General features: G+C 43.6%; 1 protein-coding gene and 1 non-coding gene across 2 annotated transcripts in view; one reads left to right on the forward strand and one right to left on the reverse strand.

Annotated features, from left to right (window-relative positions):
- Itga9 (integrin subunit alpha 9) overlaps nt 1–16,269 on the reverse strand; it is a 321,363-nt gene that overhangs the window by 204,565 nt on the left and 100,529 nt on the right. The gene's annotated exons all lie outside the window — the stretch shown is intronic.
- Nucleotides 8,868–8,974, forward strand: LOC120892162 (U6 spliceosomal RNA). Its single transcript, XR_005736812.1, has one exon. It is a non-coding gene; the product is annotated as a U6 spliceosomal RNA (small nuclear RNA).

Genomic DNA, 16,269 nt, shown 5'->3' on the forward strand with positions numbered 1-16,269 from the left:
TGGAACAGAAAGAGAAGGATCCTGGATCCTCAGTGACCATGCAGACACCGTATCAGTGCCAACTGCTCCTGTGGGAGCATGATACACATCTGTGTTTTAAAATTCTTATTTGGGTGTTCTGTGACATGTGATTTGTCTTGGCCTAGAAGACTGGCAGCAGCATGGAGAGGGTAGAAGAGGGTTGGAGAGGATGAGAGTGCTTCCCTGGGGCAGCAGGGAGGTCCCTGCCAGACACCAGGGGACAGGGTCTCCAACTTCTCTTGGGAAGAGCAGGAAATGTAATGTTGATGGAGGGGACAATGACACACACACACACCTCTTGCACTGCCCCTCCGCCCCGCACTGGTTACACACCATGGTGGCCTCCCCAGCCCTGCTGCACGCCCCCCCCCCTGTTCCCAGCCCTGGATGACAGCGTGTGATGGCACATGATCAAGCCTTAAGTACATGGAGGAGATATCTTGGGCTCTTTTCCTTCTTCCTTCCCTCCCACCATGATGAGGCTCTTCCCTGCAGGCTCCAGGGACCTGGACACAGAGCCAGGGGAGGACTTGCCAGGAGGAACTGTTTTGAGTGTGCTGAGATTTTAGATGATGGGAGGCACCTTCCTTTCATCTCTATTTTTAGGGACTAGAGGATGCCAAGCAAAATTCCTCATGCTATCTAAAGCCAAATCCGAAGAGTGGGCCAGGAACCCAAGAGAACAGTCTCTCCTGTCAAAGTCAGCAGGTGTAACAAAGATGGCCAAGGTCCCCTGTGGCATGGCCAGGCCATGGAGACCTCAGGATGGGCAAAAGGAAGAAATCCCTAAAGGGGTGCCAAGACAAGACTGAAGGAGAACAGGTGCCATCTTCCTTAAAGTTCATCGCAAGCAGACAGACTTTGATGTTTCTCACCAAAAAAGCAGCAAGGCATTCCATGTCCCTCTAAGGACACAGTCCCTTTTAAAGAAGGCAGTTTTCCCTCCCCTTGTCCTGTGCTGGCTCATAAGATACGTAATTCCTTCTGAAATGAGCTCATCCACAATTTCCCAGCAATGAACTAAAATTTAACAACACTAAGCAGCACATTTAAAAGTTCCAAAGTCCAACGTCCTGCCCCCCCACCCCCATCCCCCACATGGGGAACAGGAGTTTTTAGAGACAAAGGAACAGGAGGCAGAGAATCTTCCCCCACAGAACACTTCTTGCACCTCGTAGCCACAGCCACCCCTTCACCCCTGGAGGCAGGGGGAAAAAAATCTCTCTAGAACTAAAAATACCCAATGTTGCTGAGTATCTTTTTCCTGACTAGAAACCATGTTTAGGCTTGAGATTAAATAGCCAGAATTCTTCAAAACTACATTATTTTACAAAAGTAAATAATGACTAAGGGGAAAAGAATCCCAGATTTTTCCAATACAACATAAAGATGATGGTGCAAGATAATAGTGAAGCTCTCTAGGGAGAAAGACCAACATGCAAATCATTTAGGGCCTATTTATACTCTGAGTGATGCTCTCGACTAAATAAAACTGGGCATCTCCACAGAACTACTTCTTTTTTTGCATGTTCTGTGCACTTAGTCATCTTTTGCAGGAAGAACTTACAAAGCTTCACCATAAATGTGAAAATGGAAGGTTTTGTTAATGGCTCCTTTTGTACCACCACGTGATCAAGTGTGAGACCAAAAAAAGACAATTCAGGAAAAGTCACTCATGGGATTGGGGAGTCTAATTATTCCAAAATCAATGAAGCCACTTATCTTTCTAGTCACTATCCTGCCACTTCTTTACACCTTTTAAGGATATCTGAGAAATACAAAGGAAAAAGGGTACAAAAATCCACTTGGGTGATAAATCCAAAGCAGAAATAGCTGGCACTACTGTTGGTCCTTGGGCTTTGTGCAGTCACATCTGGGAGTCTCCAAAGAGCCCAAGGACACAAAAGGCCTGTTGCTCTCAACATTGTCACCTGCAAGGGTGAGTACCACACTTGGCTCAGCTGAGGCCAGAAGCATCACTTGGGTTGTAGGATTACAATCACTCCACGTCCAATCAGAGTCCTCTTATAACCAAGAAAACTAAAACAATGAGGCCTAAGACACTCACCTCAGGGAGAAATGGAAAGAAAGGCAGCGGGGCCAAGGCTCGGCCACGCCTGCCTAACAGCACGTGAATGTTCGCCTCATCCACAGCAAATGTCACAGGCAGTACCATGGGAAGCATATGACCCTCTGGGTGTAACCCTCAATCCCTCTAATCTTCCCAAACCACGACCACCTCATCACATCAGAGAACAGAGCTTAGGGACTGGACAGCCAGGATGTGTTCCTAAAGGGCAGGCATCAGCCTGTGTCAGACTAGACGATTTCCATCCAGAAGCACAGGTTCCTGAGCTGTGACGGGGGGACTGACTTGATTCTGCCATTTGTGCTTTTGTCACAGGGATTGTGGCCGGGATCCATGTGCTTATCTGTGGCTTTCTCAGCATTTCCACACACCTCATGGAGTCCCCCCCTTACTCTCTCCTCATCTTGACCTCCAACCCCAGGTGGGACCTCTCCCGACCTCCCTTGCAGTGGTGCCAATGAAATCCCTCAAAACAAAACCAAGATCTTAACATTGAGAGGCGACGTCCCCATCAAAAGCTTGGCCTCCTCTTCTTAATGGGAAATATCAGGATTCCACACTCAGCACATCTGCAGAAAGGTTGCGAGTGTCTCCATGAAAAGGTGCAAAGAGACTGAGGATGCAGCTCGATGGTAGAGCACTTCATGCTCAAGGCCCCGGATTCCGGCACCACCATCAGAGACTTGTTCAGAGGCTGTTCCAGGCCAAGGCCAAGTGCATCTTCTCCCCGTGTTCCCCCAATCCTGTGTGCCAGCTGCTGGAAGGGTTATTTTGCACAAGCTGGCAAAATCAGCTGTGTCCTCCCTGAGGAGGAGGACAGAGGATTGGCCATCTCTGCATCCCCAGTGACCAGCAGTACCCAGGGCAGGCATTACACAAATAATGGCCACAGTGAAGCCACCTGAGGCTCCACTGGCTCTGGCAGCAGGACAGTGAGTTTTCCCTGAGGCACTCTGGACCTTTCCATCACTTCTGAGAACAGTTGGTCCAAAAGAAGCCTTCGACTCGACTCTAGTATATTTTCTGGAGACAGATTTTTCAGATGATCTGAAATTAGCCCCCTTGGAACTCAATTCTGAAACCTTGACCTATGGTCAGGTGGGTGTAGTCAGCATTTGATCAATACTAGCCACCAGCACCAGTGTTATTTTTGCAACTCTTAAAACCTTTATTGACCATCAAATAAAAGACAGAAGAGAAAGCCAAACTAAGATGCAGCCTGAGCGAACTCTAGCAGCTATGGATCTAGGAATACGCTGTTAGCCACCTATTGGTGGCCGGCCAGCGATCTGGGGCTACTGCCCCTGGCAGAACTCTGTACCAGCAAACAGGATGATATTCGGATCTGTGCCAAATAGGAGTGTATGAAGTGGTGCCACACCAGTGGCAGGGGGCATGGGCACCCCGGGTGACAAGCCGTCTGTGGCTGCCTAAACTTCCTCCCCACCAAGATTCTCATCAATGGATGTTTTTTGTTGCTGTCCAACACTGAAGTGCAGCTATGTACAGCTGTTCCCCACCTTCTCTATCAGCCTTGACCTGAAGGGTCTCCTCTGGGAACTGCCTTGAAGAAAATATACTCTATACACAGATCAAAAAGACCCAAGAAGGCAATTCCAAGGCAGGTTCTTCTGGAAGATTCTGTGAATGTGCTCCAGTTCTGGAAGTCTGAGCCAAATTGCTCACATCCTGCTGGGGTCCCACTGCCCAAGTGGACCCACTTTCCCATTGTGACCTCAGACCTGCATCACCGGAAAGGGCCGAGCGTATCCCGCCAGGAGAGCTGTCCCTCTGCAGCAAAGGAACACAGCTGCAGAGATGGTGACCTTAGAGGCTCACAATTCCTATCCCCCACTCTGATGGGAAATGGCAGAGAAAGGTCAGGGAACTTTCCAAAGGCTAAGAAATCAACTATGGGGCTAAGAGGAGACAACTCAGGAAGTTTAGGAAAAGGTAACCACATCCCAGGGAGAGTTCAACAGCTTTATAGCTTACTGGTTTAAAACCTTAAGTTTTAATTTCAGATTGGATCTTAATGTAACAATCCTTGGCTGTAAGACCTGCATGAATGTGGAATAACAGGAAAGAATAATAGGGAAAAAAAATCAGCAAAGGTGACTCTTGGGACTGATACTTTGTTACACCGCACTTGATCCTAACCCAAAGGTCAAAAAGCAATCAGATTTTACTCTCTACTTAAATTGGAGCTCCTCCAGCCATCATTTAAAGTTAGACACTCTGAGAACATGAACATGATTCAAAAATGAGAGAGCTTATTCTGGGAGGGAGTGGCAAATGAGAAGGAAATACACGATTAACGGGCTTAAAAGAAATACCCACCCCCTGAAGAACACCAGGACCAAAAATAAACTTCACATCCATGTAAAATAAACTTTTACAACCCATCTTCTCCGGGTGCTGATTTTTTCCTTCCCATCGGACTGAAATATAAGCCAGACAGGACATGGGATGAACTTTTCACTTCTTAGATAGTAAATGGAACTTGGTAAGGCCTGCACTAAACATAAATAAATCTTAAAAACAGTCTTCAGCGAGGTCAAATTTTCAATGGGATGAGAATTTACTAGAAAGTCCGAGGACTGCATGTGAGGGGATGGTCTGAAGCACCATGTCTGGGTACCCTGCTCACTCTGCCTGACTCAGAGACAGACAGAGCAGACACCTGTGGGTAAAGGAATGACCCACCACCAGGTCGTCCAAGCTGACCTGACCCTCCACCAGGACCCTTACCCATGGTTCCCTGGGCCTAGAACACATAGGTCATTTTCTCTTCCCTTAACATAAAAATGTGTTTCCTTCCTTGCAGTCATCTGCTTTCCTGTAACGCAACCTTGACATTCCTCCCTGAGTGGTGGGGTCCAAATGCCTTCCCCTTAAACTTGGGCAATTTATGGATTCCTCAAATCACTAAGTCACGTTCTGTGACTCTGGGGCTGGATCATAAAGGCACCGCGCACTTCCACCCTATTCTTAGGGACTGCCACTAGGAATCCAGCTTCCACGCTCCAAAGGAAGTTCAAGTCAGACAAGCAGAGGGACCATGCCGAGAGGGGACATGTGGGTATTCTGGCCAACAGAACATTTGAGGATTATTTTGAGTGAAGACTCTAAGGTGATTCCGGCTTGGTGGTTGAATCTCCCCAGCAAAGGCTCCTGGTGTCATGAAATACCGACAAGCCATCCTTTGTGTCTGGTCTAAATGACCCAAAGAATCCACAAGCAAAACAAAATAGTTGTTTCACACCCTCAAGTTTTGGGGTGGCTTACTATAGAGCAAGAAAAGAGGGGACATCATCCTTCAATGAACAGAATCATTTGAATGAGACTCCGAAGTGACAAGGCAGCTGAGCACTATACCCACGCCAGGAAGAAAGGAACCCCCGAAGCCCCTAAGGTTAAAATCCCAGCTCTGTCACTCACCAGCTGAAGAGGCTCTGAAGTCGTCACTGTACGACTGTAAAATGAGATTCACAGAACCTAAAGAGACCACTGTAAGGTTTAAATGAGACAGAGCACACAAAGACCCTTTGAAAGGAGTCAAGCGTGAGGATACGGTTAGAGGTGTGTCATCAATGTCACACAGGGGGTCTTCAAAATCACATACATCTTCGCCTTAAAGGATGTATGGCTCAACAATGCTTTGCAAAACTAATTGGAAAATTAGAATAAGAAGCAATGTTGAAAGCAGTAAAAGGTTTAAAAAAAACCCAAAAACTAGACATGGCTTGGAGAATTTCAGGGCTGCACCATTTCTCCTCCCTCCAGCTGAATTCCTCTTGCATGCGCACTGGTAGCTTACTACAAAGCATGGTCAGAAAACTAAGAACCCTATTCCTAAAAGAGTACCTGCAGAAACATCACACTGCTCAGGGCATCTAATGCCTCAGGGCTTGCAGTAATGCTCAAGGGCTTCAACTTCCTTCTCCAAGTGCTGGGTGCAGTTCTAACTGCATGAGGCGTGCTACCTTATTTAGTCCTTACAGTAATCCTACTCAATAGGTTCTACCATTATCTCAAATGTACAGGTGAGGGAATGGAAAGGTGGGGGGCTACATCACTGGCTCAAGATTGCAGTGAAGGAGAAAAACCAGGATCCTATCTGGTCCCTAATGTCAAGGCACTGCTTCTGGCCACCTGTATCACTTCCCACCCACAGCTCCTCCGAGTTTGCTAAGCAGGCTCAGCCTTCTTGTCCAATTGTCTTAATTTTTACCTCAATTGCCCCTTTATTTTCTGGCCCTGAACTGTGTATAACAAGATGTGGTTTGGAGACCCAAGTCATCCTGATAAAGATGGCTTCAATTCTGCACCTTTTCTCAATCTCGTGGACAACCGTCTTCAGCTGGCCTCCCTGACCTGGGTGAACATGGCCAGAGAGCAGCAGCTCCAGGCACTGGCTACTGTCATGGGTCCCCTCCTACACTTCACAAGCACCTCTGTGGAGACACCTCCCGTCAACCACCACCAATGCCAGGGACTAGCCATTTGGGCGTATTCTTCTGTCTTCAGTTACCAACCTGAAATCTAACAGCTCCTTCTCAGAACAAGTGAGATGTGTGTTTTTGGTCTTTTTGAGCCTCTGTTTCTTAAGCAACCCAGAGAGGGAGGGGCCTAATCTAAAAAGGTCCACTGATCTCTGATACATTCCTAGCATCCAATACAAACAGCTCCATTAGAGCTCATATTTGGATCATTAAATTAGGGCTTTTTATTTCTGTCTCATCAGTGGGTTCTCATAACTCAGCTTCTCACTTAACACCACTTCTGAACTATTTTTTCCTAATATTTTCTCATCTCTACTCCCTGCAGTTATTTCATCCCATTACTATTTCCCTTTGCAATTTAAAAGGGGGCGGGGGTAAAGGATTAAAATAACAGCCTTCATATCTTTGGAAACTGAAGGAAGCTCTCAAGTGTCAAAGTTTGCCTTGGCGAAAGGTACAAATGTTCCCAGTGGGCCTCACCCAGCTCCACTACAGAGGCAGATTCGCCACCCCTGGGAGCCTTTCAGGCTTTTTGATTGGACATGTAATGAAACACCCCAAGGGATTCTGACAGATGCTACCAAGGGGCATCAGGAGGAGGAAGGGAGCCACCTGTTAGGTGGAAGCCACCAAATCCATCCAGAAATACCAAGCCCCTCCACAGTCCAAAGATACCTGGTGAAGCACCCTGGTCTCCACACTCCTCTTCACATCTCAGAGCTGCATCATTCTCCACTACTAACTCCATTTGCTTCACATAGCTGAGATGCGATTTGTGGATTCTTTGGACCCTGTGTTTTAGAAACAACCAGAATAACCCCCAGGACCCCAAAGCTCTCCAGCAAAAACTGCCAAGCACTTGAGAGGGACATTCTAAACCCTTTGCCTTCATCCTTTACTGTGCCCTTGAGAAGGAGTTCAGCCAGAACCAGCAGTGGACAAACCCAGAGCAGAAATGCTGGGACCAGGAAGGATTAAGGCAGCTACTTTGGGATACAGTAAAATCGCCAACTAATCCTATCTGTTTTCCACATGGTGTGCTCCTCAGATAGTTGAAAGCCTCTCACCGGCACGACTCAATGGTGTGCATTCTCCAAGTAACTTCAGTAGCATCAGTATTTTGTAGCAGCAGAAGAGGCCAATCTAATCCAGCTTCATGCTCAGCCATTGTTCTTTCCCAGAGACCACAGTCTATCAAAGACTTCTCAATGCCTCTGACATAGGACACACAAATGCCATGTCACAGGACTCTATGGTCCAGCGCCTCTCTCAAACTACTTAGACTAAATTCCAGGAAGGTGATCATTTGGGCAACTACTTTGGCGTGTAACATCACAGGATTCACTGTCTAATCACTGTTAGCTACAAACTCTGACAAAGCAATTGAGACACAGGATTTTTAAGCACTCGGGGAGTGCATTATATGATTCGGCCAAATTGAACTCGTCTCATCCAAGCCCATTCTCAGGATTGGAGACAGAATTCCTATGGCTCATGCTTGAATAACTCAGGTAATAAGAACTTCAGTACCTCATAAAATAGTCAATTCTAAAGGACAAGCTGGATTAGCCACAGGGCATGGGTAATGAACATAGGAAACTGGTCCAATTTGGATTCTTCTCCTTGGTAACCAAGCTTTGCAGAAGACTTAACAAATCTGTCTCAGAAACCTAGCACTTACCCTGCCTGCATTACCAAAGTGGGGATAAAGGTAATTAAAATTGATTCCTGGCTTTGCGCTCTCCTTAAAAAAAAAAAAAAAGATAGGACATGTACCTAGTATGTGCAAGGCCCTGTTCAATCCCCAACACCCAAAAATCAAAAAGATAAATAAGTATTAAATTAATTGACTTCCCAGTTTTAATCAAATACTATGAAAAGGAAAAATTTTAACGTTGGGAGAAGTTGGGTGAAAGATACATGAAAACTATTATTTGTACCTTATTGGTATTAAATGATTAAAATAGCTATTAAAATTAGATACATAGAGGTAAATAGATAATAGGAGCCATGGTCACTGTCCCCAGTTTATGTGCCTGTAATGGAATGCTATGGGCATGGGTTTGGACATAGTGAGGTTTCTCTAAGGACCTATGAGAACTACTAAAAAATACTGCAAACAGTGACACTCAGGAGTTCCCAGTATTTCTAGCTAATTGTTTCCAAGGTTACTCAAGGTCATCTGGGGTTCCTCAATGTAGTTCCCAGACTAGCATCAGCATCTGACCATGTGTTACAAATGCAGATTCTCAGTGCTTGCTTCGGCAGCACATATACTAAAACTGGAACGATACACAGAAGATTAGCATGGCCCCTGCACAAGTATGACATGCAAATTCGTGAAGCGTTCCATATTTTTATTTACACTAAAAGCAGAAGACAGGCGTTAAAAATCAAAGCTGAAATCAATGAAATCGAAACCAAAAAAAAAATTGAAAAAATAGACAAAACTAAAAGTTGGTTCTTTGAAAAAATAAAATTGACAGACCCTCAGCCATGCTAATGAAGAGAAGGAGACAGAAAACTCAAAATACTAACATACATGGTTTTAAAAAAGGAAATATCATAATAGACACTACAGAAATACAGAAGATAATTAGAAATTATTTTGAAAACTTGTTCTCCAATGAAAGGGAAAATATCAAAGGCATCAACAAATTTCTAGAGTCATGATTTGCCCAAACTGAACCAGGATAAAATACACAACTTAAACAGATCAATTTCAAGCAATGAAATAGAAGATGCCATCAGAAGCCTACCAATCAAGAAAAGACCAGGACCGGCTGGACACAGAGCTGAGTTCCACAAGACCTTTAAAAAAGAACTAATACCAATACTTTTCAATTTATTTCAGGAAGTAGAAAAGAAGGGAGCACTTCCAAACTCATTCTATGAGGCCAGTATCACTTTGATTCCAAAACCAGGCAAAGACACATCTAATGAACACATGTAGCTATATGCAATGAACATAGATGCAAAAATTCTGGCAAATCGAACACAAAGACATATCAAAAAGATAGTACACCACGATCAAGTGGGGTTCATTCCAGGGATGAAAGGTTCGTTTAACATATGTAAATCAATAAATGTAATTCATCACATCAATAGAACCATATGATCATCTCAGTAGATGCAAAAAAAAGCATTTGACAAAATACAGCACCCATTCATATTCAAAACACTAGAGAAACTAGAAATAACAGGAACATCTCTCAATATTATAAAAGCTATCTATGCTAAGCCCCAGGCCAACATCATTATAAATGGAGAAAAATTCAAAGCATTCTCTCTAAAAACTGGGAACAAGACAGGGATGCCCTCTATCACCACTTCTATGTAACATAATTCTTGAAACACTGGCCAGAGCAATTATACAGATAAAAGAAATTAAAGGGACACAAACAGGAAAAGAAATCAAATTTGCACTATTTGCCAACGATATGATTCTATACCCAGAAGACCCAAAAAATTCCACCAGAAATATTCTAGAACTAGTAAATGAATTCAGCAAAATAGCAGGATACAAAAATCAACACCCATAAATCAAAGGCATTTCTGTATATCAGTGACAAATCCTCTGAAAGGGAAATGAGGAAAACTACCCCATCTAAAATAGCATTAAAAAAAAACAACTGGGAAATCAACAGAAGAGGTGAAATACTTCTACGATTAAAACTACAGAATGATAAATAAAGAAATTAAGGAAGATCTTAGAAGATGGAAAGATCTACCTTATTCTTGGACAGAATATTGTCAAAATGACCATACTATCAAAATCACTATACAGATTTAATGCAATTGCAATCAAAATCCCAATGACATTTCTCATAGAAACAAAAAAAGCAGTCGTGAAATTCATCTGCTAAAGCAATCCTTAGCAAGAAGAGTGAAGCATCACTAAACATCACTATACCAGACCTTAAACTATACTACAGAGCAATAGTAACAAAAACAGCATGATATTGGCACCAAAATAGACCTGTAGATGAATAGGACAGAACAGAGGACACAGAGACTAACCCACATAATCACAGTTATCTTATATTTGACAAGGGCTCCAAAAACATGCATTGGAGAAAAGACAGCCTCTTCAACAAATGGTGCTTGGAAAATTGGAAATCCATAGGCAACCAAATGAAACTAAACCTCCTTCTCTCACCATGCACAAAACTCAAAGTGGATTAAGGACCTAAGAATTAAACCAGAGACACTGTATCTATTAGAAGGAAAAGTAGGCTCAAATCTCCATCATGTCAGATTAGACCCCAACTTCCTTTAATAAGACTCCTATATCGCAAGAATAAGTGAGATGAATTCAAACTAAAAAGCTTCTTCCCAGCAAAACAATCAGTCAGTGAGGTGAATAGAGAGCCTACTAATTGGGAACAAATTATTACCACACGCACAGATAGAGCACTAATCTCTAGAATATATAAAGAACTCAAAAATCTTAACATCAAGAAACAAAACAAAAAAACAACCCAAGGATTAATGGGGACAGTTTATCCATTCTGTCAATCCCACTGGGCCAAGGAACTGATCAGACACTTCTCAGAAGATGATATACAATCAATCAACAAATATATGAAAAACTGTTCATGTCTAGCAATTAGAGAAATGCAAATCAAAACCACTCTAAGATTTCATCTCACTCCAGTCAGAAGGGTATCTATTAAGAATACAAACAATAATAAGTGTTGGTGAGGATGTGGGGGAAAAGGCACACTCATACATTGCTGGAGGGACTGCAAATTGGTGCAGCCAATATGGAAAGCAGTATGGAGAATCCTTGGAAAACTGGGAATAGAACCACCATTTGACCCAGCTATTCTACTCCTCAGGCTATATCCAAAAAATTTTAAAAACAGCATACTACATGGGCACAGCCACATCAATGTTTATAGCAGCACAATTCTAATAGCTAAACTGTGGAAGCAACCTAGATGCCCTTCAGTAAATGAATGGATAAAGAAAATGTGGTATATATACACAATGGAATATTAGCATTATTCCATTCAGCATTAAAAGAGAAAAAAATCATGGCATTTGCAGGTAAATGGATGGAGCTGGAGATTATAATGCTAAGTGAAATTAGCAAATCCCCAAAAAAACAAATGCTGAATGATTTCTGATTTAAGGATGCTGATCCATAATATGCTTTGGGGGGAGCGCATAATGTGCTTTGGGGGGCTGGGCATGGGAGGATTAAATGAGTTCTAGATAGGGTAAAGGGGAAAAGGGGAGGGAGGGGAATGGAGAGGATATAGGGGCAGGAAAGACAGTGGAATGAGATGGTCATCATTACCCTAAGTACATATATGAAGACACAAAGGATATGACTATTTTGTGTACAACCAGAGATATGAAAAATTGTGCTCTATATGTGTAACATGAATTGGGATGCATTCTGTTGTCATATGTAACAAATTAAAATTTAAGAAAAAACATTTTCTCAGGTTTCACAGGGACTCACACCCAGATCCACAGCCTCACCCAGTATAGGCCAGTTCTATATCCAGTTATGACCAACACTAATGAACATAAATATTGCCTTGCATTATTTAAAAAAATATGTATAAAGCCAATAGAAAAATTACACATGACATGTATTAAAATAAGTCTGTTAAAAAAATCTTTCTGAAATAAAATAAATGCAGATTCTCAGATCTCACCCAGACCTACAGATCAAAACATCCAGATTGGGCCCATACTGTGCTTGGGGAGGGTGTGAGGGGGAGTAACATAAAATTTGCCATTTTAATCGTTTCTAAGTACACAGGTCTGAGGCATTATGCCGGCTGACATTATACACCCATCTCCACCACCTATCTCCAAAACTGTTTTATCCTCCCCTTCTGAAACTCTGTACTCACTGCGAGTGATTGTTTTAACAAGTCCCAGGTGATCCTAGGCCTGCTCCTGTGTAAAAACCACCCATCACACAACATAGGCTCACAGGCCACATAATGTCAATGGCAGTTGTCCTTTTATATCCTTGGTCTCCAAGGCCTCCTTTTCCATCTTCAGGCAGGCCTGCCAGCCCCCTAAAGGCCACCCCAGCCTGAGGCTACACACAACAGAAGGTGTGACCCTACTCACATTCATCAACCTGACATTGAACCAGAAGCCCAGGTAATGGTCAAATTCCCTAGGAAACTGGGATGTAAAGATAAAATTTCTAAGCTGATTCTAAACTGCAAAGCCTGAATTGAAGTGTAAAAGACCAGGCATTGTAAAGTTTCCAAGCTGCAGGGCTTGAGTTAAAAAGTGAAAGACTAGGTATTGTTAAAATTCCTCTGCTACCCCCAGAACCTGTAATCTCTGTTGCTGTTAGGACAATACTGGAACTGCCCAGTAAATATTTCCATTGATTCCCTGGTTGTTTAATAGCTAAGGGCTCTGAGTAGCTCCGAATGTAGGCATCCAGGCACCAAAACCAATCGGTTTCAATGTGTACCCCGCTTAGAAGTGACCAATCACCCCTGCCCAGACTGTTCCTGCCAGTGAATGTACTAATCATGTCTCAGAGTTGTTTAATTTTCCCGCGCCTCATGATGATTTGTTCTGATGTATGCAAAGCTCCCGCCCTCTCCAAAAAGTGTACTTAAGCTCTGCTTGACCTCTGCTCTGGGCTATGGGCTGCTCTCCCTTCCTGAGCGAGCTTTGAGCCCCAGCATGCTGGTTCAATAAACTCCCTCTTGCCAATTGCATGAAGCCAGTCTCTTGTGTGGTCTCTTTCTCCGACGCTTCGCCGAACCCTTACAAGGAAAGTATATGGACCCATGAAGAACGTGAGGCAGAGTTAAGCACCCTCTGGGACAATCTGGATACACTGTCCCCATTAATGCTCACCACAATCCCATGGCAGCTTTTATCCCCACCACTACCACCCCCCTTCTCTTCTCTTGGTGGTGAGGGATTGAACTCAGGGTGTGATGCTATACCCTAGGCAGACACCCTCCTCCTGAGCTAACCTCTTGGCCCTAGGGTCTTTGTTTTACTGGGGTTAGAAATGTGCCTTGGGTCACAGCCTGATGGGTGCAGAGGCAGAAGTCATATTCCAGTTCATTCCTCACTCTCTGCAGGAAAGCCTCAGACCCTTGGACTCTCAGGTCAGCAATTACCTTAGACAGGCCCCCAAAGAGCCCAAGAACTTGCCCATTTTGCTCAAACCCTTTAGCTTCCTTTAGGCCTTGAATTCCAGCTCCCATTTCTACTTCCCTCATTAGGGTTGGTCTTTCAGAATTTTGGTCAATCCCACGGGGCTTATTTTAGCCACTTTCTCCTCATTAAGTTTGGGTGAGGATGGCCACGGTTACACTGTTGGGTGAGCCGGGCTCAAGGCCCATCAGGGAAAGCCCAGGACCAGCCCCACATGGTATCTGTGCACACAAGGATTTGACAGGTGGCTGTTGAATGAAGGAGCAAGTAAGTATATTTGTCTCAATAATATGTCACAGTTTTTAAAAAGACACCCACTTATCCAGTGGCCACTTCCTCAGGTCATAAATCAGTAACAATTTAACAAGGGAGGAGGAAAAAGGATCATATTTTCTTCCATTAAGACCAGCAATCAATCAAACTTGCTAAAAGTCCCGCTAAATTTAACACAAGATATGGGGCTTTCAGAAAGGCTTCTACAGTGTAGGCGGCCACTAAAAATATAACAAAACAATTAAGTCACCATTGGGATTGATTGAAGTCTATAAATAGTGGAGACCCTAGAGATTGGTATTAGGCCCTGTAATATCTTTAAATAGGTTTTAACGATGAGAAAGACCTAGAGAGAAATCTTTAGTAATGGAAGGACTTAGTGATACTTAAATATCTAAACAACCTTTGCAGGGGGGACCAGGGATAGAACTCAAGGACACTCAACCACTGAGCCATGTCGTCAGCCCTCTTTTGTATTTTATTTAGAGACAGGGTCTCCCCGAGTTGCTTAGTGCCTCACTTTTGCTCAGGCTGGCTTTGAACTCACGATACTCCTGCCTAAGCCTCGCAAGCCACTGGGATTACAGGTGCACGCCACCACACCTGGATTAAAAAAAAAATTAATGGACTTTTATTTATTTATATGTGGTGCTGAGAATTGAACTCAGTGCCTCACACATGCAAGGCAAGCGCTCTCCCACTGAGCCACAGCTCCAGCCCCCCATTACTAAAATTTGAAGCTAGAGTTTCTATATAAACAGAGAGAAAAAGACCCAGGAAGACATTAGATCAACTTAGAGAAAACTAATCTGCTTGTAGCAGTATCTCCTAAACCTCAAGTGTTCCATGGTGAAGTACATTAGGGAAACGTAAAAACACGTGTCCTCCTTGGGTACACTGGCTTCTGAAGGTCTGCAGGACCCTGCCATAAAGAAATCTGCCCCTTGTTAAAAGCAGTGCATTGGATACAATTTGTTTCAAAATTTGAGCATGCAACTTTTTCTGGGTTTTTGATATAAAACTTGCCACTATCCTTATTTAAAAAAAAAAAAGCCACTGGTATACAGAGTAATATTCCTTATGTTGTCAAGTCATTAAAACGGACCTGGGTCTCATCAAGAACTGTTCATAAAAAGGATTGGCTGGTACATTACCGCTGCCAGGCAAAATGAGCAAACACCAGGCGCCGACAGAGAAGGTGTGAGCAGCCCAGTCCAGTCCAGCTCAGCATCTGCTGCTATGGGGCAGGATTCTGGATGGGTGTCAGTGGACAGCGCCATTGCCCAAAGCCAACATCCATGGGAATGTCAATGGTCATAACAGTGACCATAAAAGGGGACGAGTGGTCAAGTGCAAGTGCATCCAGAATGGGCACGCGTGAAACCAGGTGTGGGCCGAGTGCCACTCATGCCATGACCCTCGAGAAGGGCTGGTAAAGAAGAATGCACTGCTACAGCCCAATGATGTCAATCCCAATTTCAGGGGACAGAGGAAGTTCCCAGCTGTCCCTTCCAATGCCATCCTTAAAGTGCAGGAGCTATCAGGTGACCAAGTGTTTCAAGTTGACCATCAGGTTACATGATCTGACAGGTATTAATCGACTCATGATGACAATATATTTCTACAACTGTTGAAGACTATCTTGGACGATGCACACACAAAAATTTTTTTTTAACTCAAATATATCGCTGACCTAATGCAATAACCAACACTGTAAAACTTTTAGTAGAATATCTTGAGCATATGTTCATCTTGGACATAACCCAGCATCTTCGAACATTCAGTGAACATTTATTGGGCAATTAGTCAATGTCAATTACTCTGCTTGGTGCTGGGGATATGGAGACAAATGAGATGGTCCCTGATGCCAAGCATCTTAAAAATCTTTTTGGAGCTCTTTGCAGCTTTATTATTAATAAAATCATCCCAAACTTCTTTGATTCCTTGTATGCTTCTTGCCAGTATTACCTTGGTTGTAACCCAAGTTTGTGGAATTTTGGGGCTTATTAATCAATCAAGTAAGGATACAATCTGCCATATGTTAACAGATCTCTAACAAGACTGATGGAAAGAGGAGAATCAAGCCAGGGGAGGGGGAGGATAAAGGAAGAACAAATGTCACTCAGGAGCGCCCATGAATAAACATCACTGTTGAATTCAGACCGATACGTCACTGCCAACGTGGCAGAAGAATCGCCAGCTGTGGTTCCAAGTGATAGG

Source organism: Ictidomys tridecemlineatus, chromosome 2, assembly GCF_052094955.1.
Source record: "Ictidomys tridecemlineatus isolate mIctTri1 chromosome 2, mIctTri1.hap1, whole genome shotgun sequence".
In the NCBI taxonomy this organism is placed as follows: domain Eukaryota; kingdom Metazoa; phylum Chordata; class Mammalia; order Rodentia; family Sciuridae; genus Ictidomys; species Ictidomys tridecemlineatus.